Source organism: Lampetra fluviatilis, chromosome 39 (assembly GCF_964198595.1).
Source record: "Lampetra fluviatilis chromosome 39, kcLamFluv1.1, whole genome shotgun sequence".
Taxonomy (NCBI): domain Eukaryota; kingdom Metazoa; phylum Chordata; class Hyperoartia; order Petromyzontiformes; family Petromyzontidae; genus Lampetra; species Lampetra fluviatilis.
The window spans coordinates 6,754,961-6,764,572 of NC_136313.1; positions in this window are offsets into that span (position 1 = coordinate 6,754,961).

The following is a 9,612-nucleotide window of genomic DNA, read 5'->3' on the forward strand; positions in this document are numbered from 1 at the left end:
TCACAGTTACACCATCGTGCACGAATAGGATTACTGGACAAGCACAAATCGCACGCACGGCTTGAAACGTGGGGAAATGCTGTCAGAGTAAAGCGAATGTGTACGCGATGTTGTGAAAATATCTGATTTGTGAACATCTGTGGAAAAATCACAGTTGACACCATGCACGTATACCGTGGTTAGTTGGTCAGGGCGGATTTGCGACGGTCGGATATGCGACGTTGTACGGTACAACCACTTGCATCTGCCACACAAGCCAACCATTTGTCTTCCGACTAATGTGACAGAAACCCCCCATGAACTGGAAGATAATGCGTGTTGTAGGTGAGGACAAGATAGCGTATACTGTGATGCTAACGTATATTTAGCCTGCAGAGCATCTCGGCATAAAGCCCACTGTTGTTTGGGAGCCTAAGAGAGGCGTGCATATGCACAGCAACACGATCTATGCACCGGTTTTTACAAAGGGCATTTTAAAATTGGTACTTGTGAACCAGATTTGCAATAAATTAACTGCTTATTCCTTAAAGCTTAAGGCTGTAGATCAAATGTATAACTTTCCTAGTTCTCCGCTGATTGTGTGCCTTCAGTAATGCTCTCAAGGTAGATATCGTATTGTTGCGTTCAGTGGGTAGCTCAGTGGCCTCGCGATGGCGAGCAGCACATCTGGGCTTCGAGATCAACTCAGAAGTGCTTTGGCGTAGCACATGGTCGATGTCAGCCTCTTCACTCGCCCTCGGGGTTTCGTCCCAATCGTCATATCGTTGCCACGTCACGGGATGAAGAATCCGGAGGAGTGCAACCGTTCGGGTTGGAGATCGGCCCGTGGAAGTAGACACGCCGTGACGTTCCCACCCGGCGGCCGTCACGCGCCCGGGAGACGAATGTTGTCGCACGACAGTAAGGAGCATGGGAGATTGAGTCGGTCACTCGCCGCAATAAAATCATTCTGATGGCGTTGGCCGGGTGGCTCGCGGGGTTCATGAGGTCCACGTGGAAGCCATGAGCCCCAGTGGTGGTGCCAGGCAAACGCAAAATAAGCAAAAGCATAGGGCCCGAAAATAGCTCAACGAGTACCCACATTCACAGAACAAAGGGATGTGCCACATGGCTACTCGAATTCAGATCCGAATGTGAGGTTATATAAAGCCAATTTTATATAAGCCCATTAATCTCTGTCATCTCTATCTTGTCTGTAGCTGCCTTCTCTCATCTCACTACATTTCTGTCCCGTGTGCTCGGCGGCATGATGTCCGACGTTTTGCAACCACGTGCTGGGAGTTTATGCAGGAACTCCTGAACGTAGAGATAGCTAAACAAGCTCGCGGCACGTGGAGCGAAACGTCGGACATCATCCCAAGTTTAATTGATGATTGGAAGCGTGCTTCCTTGCAGGCCTTTAAAATGAGGACAAACATAATGGATCGACAAAACAGACACAACCGCATTCAATTGAGTTTAAATGTACTTAAAATAGGTGCAGACTAGCAAATAAAACATAAAGCAACATGACAATGAATTAAAAATACTATTGCAGTTACATGCATTGTGTGGGCGGACCGAGGGACACGGTGGTTAGCGGACTGCACTATGATCCCAGCAACTTAAGTTCGATTCCTGACCGTGATAAGCATCAGTGGCGAGTGATATCTTAAAAAAAAAAGATTCTTACTGCCACCCCCCCCCCCCCTTAGCAAAGTGGACTGACTGGCGTGGTGAAGTATGGTCGAATGTGGGATCATCCAATATTGGATTTAAAAATGCTTAGAAGTTGCTACGTTTTATCATTATTATTATAATTGCACATCATGGTAGATTTTGACACAATTGCAAATACAAGGATTGCTTGACGATGATTTAAATCGGCGTACGCAAGTACTGCACTGTTAAGAGTTGAGTTGCATTTGTATATATTGGGCAATGATAGCAAGAGGAACATTGTGATTTTGAACACGCAGGAATTGCTGTGACGGTACTGTTCTCTGTGAATTTGCATAAGCATTGTTGTCCTCTTCGAATTTTAGTAATAAATTTGCTGCTCACGTACGATCGAAAAGTCACACCGCATCTGCCTGAACTCAATAACTTAGCAACGTCACGGATGAAGTCTCAACCCATCTTAGCACCTCTTCTTTACGCACGGGCACACGTAAGTATTTTACCACCAAAGAATTTGTGTAATAATATTGGGGGTCGTTCGGTAAAGTCACGTAGATAGGTTCAAAGATAATAACAAAACAAAAATAACGAAAAAACGACGACGTTTCGATCGCAACGCGAGCGGTCGTCTTCCAGGTAAAGGGGGGTTAGCTTCAAATTGCGATCGAAACGTCGTAGTTTTTTGTTATTTTATTTGAACCCATCTACGTGACTTTACCGAAAGACCCACGAATATGAATCCCTGCAGTCACGAAAGCTTTAATTCGAAAATGTGAGACGCTCTTCATACAAATGATCACGTTAACATTGTAGTGATCTTTTTTGTATCAAATTGAGCATGGAGACGTCTGAACAATCCGTGAAAAAACAACCTGGGAGAAATCCGCAAGCTCAACCGTATTGCCTCTCAAACTCGTTGTTAAGCCTCACAGGAGCAACACGTGGTCCGACGCTGCCTCCTGGAGGAGGGCGCCTCTGCCTCGAACTCAACGCAGCGCGCGCTGCCTACCGAATGCCCAAGCGCCTCTCTCTGCTCAACTCAGATAACATCTTCTGGCCTCCGTCGACAGTTCGCATGTTGAACTTCTTTCGCACCGTACGTAGCCAACCGTGCTAATCCACCCCTGAGCCAGCGGTGGAAAGTCAACATGCCCATGGTTGGTGCCAGTCTCTCTCCACAGAACAAGCCGACCCCTGTTAACCTTCCACAAAGTGGTACTCATTTGTATCGACCATGCAGGGGGTGATAGTCCGAGTTGAACCGGTCCTGGGCCTCCCCTAGGTCCATTCAGCCTCAAACAATTAACTGGTGTGGTGTGGTGAATTAAGTCCCGGGCGAAGCCGGGGTAGTAAAGCTAGTTAGGTATAACCCTGTGAGCCATGCGGCTCTTGACTCGGGTGCAACCGCAACAAAACAAAAACATGAACAAGAAACATCCTAAAGTGACTACACGCAACAGAAAAAAAATCCTGGAAAAAACAGCAAAGTCTTCCAGAAAAAACACCGCATTTCAACGCTGTGTGCAAAAAAATCCCAGTGGGATGCAAGTCAAACGATAACAACCATGAGACAATGTAGATTAAAGTTATCAGGCCAACTCTGTACTACAACAAACAAACATGGCTAAACCAAACCGTGATGCCGCCCACCGAGTGAGCTGTGCTCGTGAGCGCTGCACTACGAACCCGGCGGACGCGGGTTCGATTCCCCGCTCACGGCCAACACCGGTGACGATTCTCTGAACCGGTCCCTGGGCCCTCCCCTAGGTCGACTCAGCCTCAAATGAGAGGACCTGGTGCGGTGTGTATAAACATCGCCACTGGGGGAGACAAAGGTGGCCGGGCGAAGTGTTGGCCTTCATAGGTGCTCGCTAACAGCACTTGCCCCAACAATCTGTTAAGGTTGTACGGGGGATCGTTTTAGTATTTGTTGTGGCTATGTTAAAGTGGGACTACAGTACCAGCTCCCCAAGTGTCACCCCAGTCGATCTTCCCATACATTTGGCAGCTCCAGTCGGATCACACTGCGGGTCGTATTAATTGCAGTATCGAAGGCAAGACACAGGGTGGTGGTGCGAGTCCAGACACGAGAGGGGAGATTCCAGTGAAACTGCATCTGCTCAAATAAGCGAGGGGTGGCGCTCATTTCCACAGCAGGCCAATGCATGAGCCGGTGGTGGAAATTCCACGTTCTCATGTCGGGGGCCATGCGGCCACTTCATAGGATAACCAGGTTGACTTCACACAACAGCGCTCGCCCCTACAAAACCAAAAGGAGAATGAGCCGAGTTGAACCCTGAGTTGAACCCCGATTTGAACCCCGAGTTGAACCCCGATTTGAACCCCGAGTTGAACCCCGAGTTGAACCCCGAGTTGAACCCCGTGTTGAACCCGCCGCTGCTCAGTGCAAATTGAAGGGAGGTCCTCACGACCCGTAGGGGATGTTAACTCGCTACTGATGTTAGTCGTGGCCAGGAATCGAATTGAGCTCACTGGCTTCACAAAGTACTGCGCTAGCCACCGCTCCAACCCCTTGCGTGTCTATGCCCCCACCATGAAACTCTGTTTTGCTAAGCTCCATCTATCGATCTAAATCAGCTCAATCTTTCTGTGACTTCTGTGTGGCGACCCCCCACACGCGTCAAAGGATCGCCGACACGTCACGGGACAGACCCAGCAGGTGCCATGAGTTGACTGACTGAGGTGACTGGCAGATGCGCCAGCTGTGCCCCTACTGTGCCAACTTGTTCGATTTTAACGCCCGGTTATGCTGCGCTCGTTGTTGTGAGCGTCGCTCCTCTGCCCTCCGTTGTTGTTGGAGGGCGACAGCCACCCCAACTGCCCAGTAGCAGCGTGCTTCACGAGGCTCCTCCATCTGCTAATGCCACCTTTTCCACAAGCCAAACCCAGACACGCATCTGCTGATGATTAGTATAGAGGCTCCTCTTAACATAAAAAAAACATTAAACAACATGAACATTCGATTAACTAAACACTTACATTCTAAGCTACAAATTAATAATTCACAAAACCGCATAGTCATTAATGAACAATTAAGAGATGTAGGTGATTCCAATTCGTTGTTGTGATATATGGATCATTGTGCAGGGTGTAAAACTGAATTCTGGAAAACTTAAATATTTTTGCATACCAATGGGTGTGAATGCTATTTAAGCAATATAACTATATTAAATATCATTAATATAGTTAACATTTTCCAGAAATCCTTTCGAACATCCTTCACAGTTTCTGTCTGGTTTCTAATGTTTTGTGAGCCCATACGCTCACTCCAAGCCGTTGTTCAACAATATATGAACTCGTATCAGCCATCGGAAATAAATAAAGATGCCTATTTAAAACAGAAAACAAATGTTAGGCGTCGATTCATCTTGGGGGCGGGGGGGGGTGACAAGACATCTGGACCACCCTTGAGTTGGCAATGGAACCCCAGCTGGTGAATGAATGTTCGTGGTCGCTTCGCCTCTCTGCCTGGCGCAGTGAAGGCGTCTCACGGGGGACTCCCCTATCGCGGTTGTGAACGCCGCCACGAGGGCGCGCCTGAGACATTAGTAAAGCCTCCTGCTGTTCACTTATACGTGGTTGGATACACGTGTAATCAGGAGACGTATGCTTTCACACGCCTTCAATTGCACTCTAGACGCGCAATCAGAGAGGATGTTTTCGTGGCCCTAGTCGAAGCGGGTCCGTACACTCAGGGCGATTGTTCCCGCACCTGCGAAACGATCACAGGTTCGTCCAGGTCCTCCAGATTATATGTTTTTACATCCGCAAATTACTTAATTGGGAATTACTGTAATGTACTCAGCAATCGTCGTCACCTGTTGAGTGAAAAAAAAACTTAGCAGAACCCGCCTGAACGCAAATCTTGAGACTGGGTGATAAGGCGAGGCGTATCCATGATAATAAACTAAAAACAAAACTATGTACATGTTACTAGGTAAGGCCCACTGAGCTGTGTAGTTCTTTTTAAGAAGCGATCTGCCCACAAATGATATCTCAACGAAGTGGCTTATCACGTGGAAATGTAGAGCAGGCAAATGCTCTAAACTCGTGTTTCTAAATGTCGAAGGAAAACCCGGAGCGGACCCAGAGAAAAATCCACACGAATACGGGGAGCGAGAGAGACACACAAACTCAAAATATACAGCAGGCGTCGTCAGGGTCGAGATCGGGATCGAACCCACGACCTCCTGTATACCAGGCGAGGCAGTTATCATTTCTCCACCGTGGCGCCCTACATATATAGTCATGTGCAGGTGATACTTATAAGTACTGTATTACTCAGCATGCAAGGTTTGTGACATGCATTTAAGTGCACGATGTCACAGAAGATAACTGGTGTCTAATCGTTTTTTTCATCTTAAATAATTCTGCCCTCATCTTCACCGCGGTTACTGCTCTGACGAACATTGGAGCCTGATGATTATACTGACATCATTTACTGTACGGTTTAAACCATCGTTCAGGGCTTAACTCAGCCCATGCTCCTTTCGGTTTTGCTACGAGTAAACGTGTTCATTTGTGGCCAATCAACCTGGTTATCCTATGAAACCATTTCATGGCCCCGGACATGAGAACGTGGAATTTCCACCACTGGCCCATGCATGGCCTGCCGTAGAGATGAGCGCCACCAGCTAGCGCACACGCGTTGATAATCTCTCCGCGTGCTGTTCGGCACGATGTCCGACGTTTCGCGCCGCGTGCTGGGGGGGGGGAGGCCGGGCTCCTTGAGGAACTGAGAGGCATGACACAGTCAGCTTTCACCGCTCTTATACAAACACGTCCCGGTGAGCCCTGCAGTGCGCATGGCAAACTCCCATCGCGAGTACCGACTTGTCCCGTTCCGGCCACTTAGCCTCAAGTCACCCGGAGATGAACGGCACCCGCAGGCTCCTCGTGCATCAGCACAGTGTGTGTTGATGCACGCGCAACACCTGGCGCAAACGCTGCGGTCATGCCTTGCTCGCTCCACTGCTGGCGGAAGGGCCTCCACTCGCTGGCCATCGAACAAAGACGGTCGGCGGCATCGCGCGCTTTCTGATGCGCTTCTTCTGGCCGTCTGGAACGCTCTCGCTTCCGCTAACGAGGAAGCCAGTTGAGCTGTGCATTTTTAAAGCGTCGAGATCGACGAACTCATTTGTTTAGGGCCGCTTCTTGTGTCCAGTTTGTTGTCCGTCCGCCGCACCTCCGATTAGAACGGTTGGCCACGTACGGTGCGAAAAAAGTTCGGCAACACAAGAGGGCATTTGGCCTACTCTTCCACGCCGGCCAGACGTCTCGGAAGAGGCGCGGTTACCCACACTTTACCCCACCACGTGCGCCTTGCCGCCGGTCAACTATCGGCGCTCCACCTATCGACTCGTCGTGCTTCGGTGGACGGAGACGGGGTGTGGAGGGGCTTGGTTACGAAACTTGCCCCATTGTTTCAACTTGCAGACACCGGGTAGGAGTAACTGGTAGGGGTAACTGGTAGGGTAACTCGTGGACGGGTAAGGGAGGCGGCATCGCGAGGGGTGTGATCTGGAGCGGGGCGGGGGCGTCTAGGGAGTTCCAAGTTGAAATTGGCGCTACGCTGCGCTTCGAACCCGGCGACCCGAGTTCGATTCCCGCTCACGGCTAACACCGATGACGATTATCTGAACCGGTGCCGGGTCTCCCCTAGGTCGACTCAGCCTCAAAACAACGCCACTGGGGAGACAAAGGCGGTCGGCCGTGGTAATGGACACCCAACCCCCTCGTGTACCGTGCCGGTCTTCATAGGTGCTCGTTAACAGCCCGAAAAAAGTGTGTTCTGGCTAACACTGGGGATCTTTGTCTTTGTCCACGCTCGCCTGAACAACAACAAGAAGCGGTGTAAGTTCCCCAGGGGCAACAATACGAGCAGAACGCCCGCAGGGCATCGAGTTGCACGGCATACATTAAACTCGGTGGCTGATGATGGCCGTGATGGATGGTGACCACCTCTTCTTGTCACTTTTAAACTATAAACTCGTTTTTTTCTTGACCAGGTACGGCTCACTTGAGCTGTGTAGCTCTTTTTTCAGAAGCGACCTGGCCACAAATTGATAGCTCAACGCGAAGCGGCTCATCGTCGTGTGGAAAGTGTGCAACAGCCATATCCTCTAAACGCGTAATGTTGATTCTAAATGTGGAGGAAAAAAAATGGAGGTCCCGGAGAAAAATAATCGCGACCACGGGGAGAGAGAAACACGCAAACTAAAAATATATAGCAGCAGTAGACGTCGTCAGGGTCGGGATTGAACCCACGCCCTCCTGTAGACCAGGCGAGAGTAGTTAACATCTCGCCACTGACAGCACCCCAATTGACCGCAGTGGGCCAGGTTTTCAATTTCACTACTGCTGGACCAGTGGATCTGCCCCCCACCCCCCACGGCCGTGTTTACGCAAGAAAATTGATTTGACCATACTTCACCACGCCGAGTCCATGCGCTTTGGTTTCTATTCACTGCAATGCTCACCAGGCGCAAAGGGGTAGCGCAGCCTCGAATTAGCCTCGGTGACGTTTGAAGTGCGCGCAAAAAAAACCCTCCGGCGTCGATGACCGCACCGATCACCGCGTCCACAAAAAACACGAAACGATTTGATTGCTGGAGTAACTAAAGTCATCTCAGACAGTGCGCTGGGTTCATGTTGAGCCAACTGAATCCTCCATCAATTGAAAATCCAGCCCCATCATCCTGGGCTGCACGGCTTCGCTTGATAGTTCGCGTGTGTGTGTACATGTGTCTGTGAGTGCGTGTGTTTGTGTGTGGTGGTGGGGAGCGGTGGTGTAGCGGTTAGCGCTACGCTGCGCTACGAACCTTGCGACCCGGGTTCGATTTTCGCTCACGGCAAACACCCAGTGACGATTATCTGAACCGATCCTGGGCCTCCCCTAGGTCGACTCAGCCTTAAATGAGTACCTGGTGCGATGTGTAAACATCGCCGCTGGGGAGACAAAGGCGACCGGCCGTGGTGTTGGCCACCCACCCCCTCGTGTGCCGTGTCGGCCTTTATAGGTGCTCGCTAACAGCACTTGCCCCTACAGTCTGTTAAAGCTATACGGGGGATCTTTGTCTTGGTAGGTCATGCGCGTTGTTGCTGGGGTGCGGTAGTGCAGTGGTTAGCGCACTGCGACCCCGAGTTCGACACCCGCTAGGACTACTCGACCTTAAAGGAGTACCTGGTGTAAGCATCAGCGCCGGGAAGACAAAGACGACCGGGCGTTGGTGCTGGCCACCCACCCCTCGTGTGCCGTGCCGGCCTTCAAAGATGCTCGCGGGCTGCACTTGCCCCAACAGTCTGTTGACAGGCTATACGGGGGGTCTTTGTCTTTGTTCTAAAACAAACCTTTGTGAATCCTGATTGTTTGGCATAAACAGCGAGTATGGTAATTACCCACATGTTGCCTTCATACCAGTAAACATTGTTTTTTTTATTATAAACTCAAGCCACTGGAGGGAGAGGTGGCACAGTGGTTAGCGCACTGCGCTATAAATCCGTGCATCTGAGTTCGATTCCCGTTCACGTCTCTCGTGAGTGGCGGTGTGATATCTGCACCGGTCCTGGGTCTCCCCCCCTCCTGCACCCTCATCAAGCAGCACTGACCAGAGTGAAGGAAAATCTGTGTTCAACTTTCAGTCGACGGGCCCCGTCTGTGGAACGACGCCTCCGTTAGGGAGACTCCGTCAGTCGAGGTTTTTAGGGTCTCGTCTGAAACCACATTTATTTTCATATATTTTACTTATATTTATTATTTTAAAAAAAATTGTCTCAATATTTCATTAAATTTATTCTAATTTTATTCTAGAATTTTTTTTATTTTTATGTATTTTTATTTGTTTTTATTTTATTTATTAAAAAAAAGTTTTTATGTTCTCGTCTGAAACAAAATTTATTTGTCCTTATATTTTCCTGCGTATGGGGGTTGTT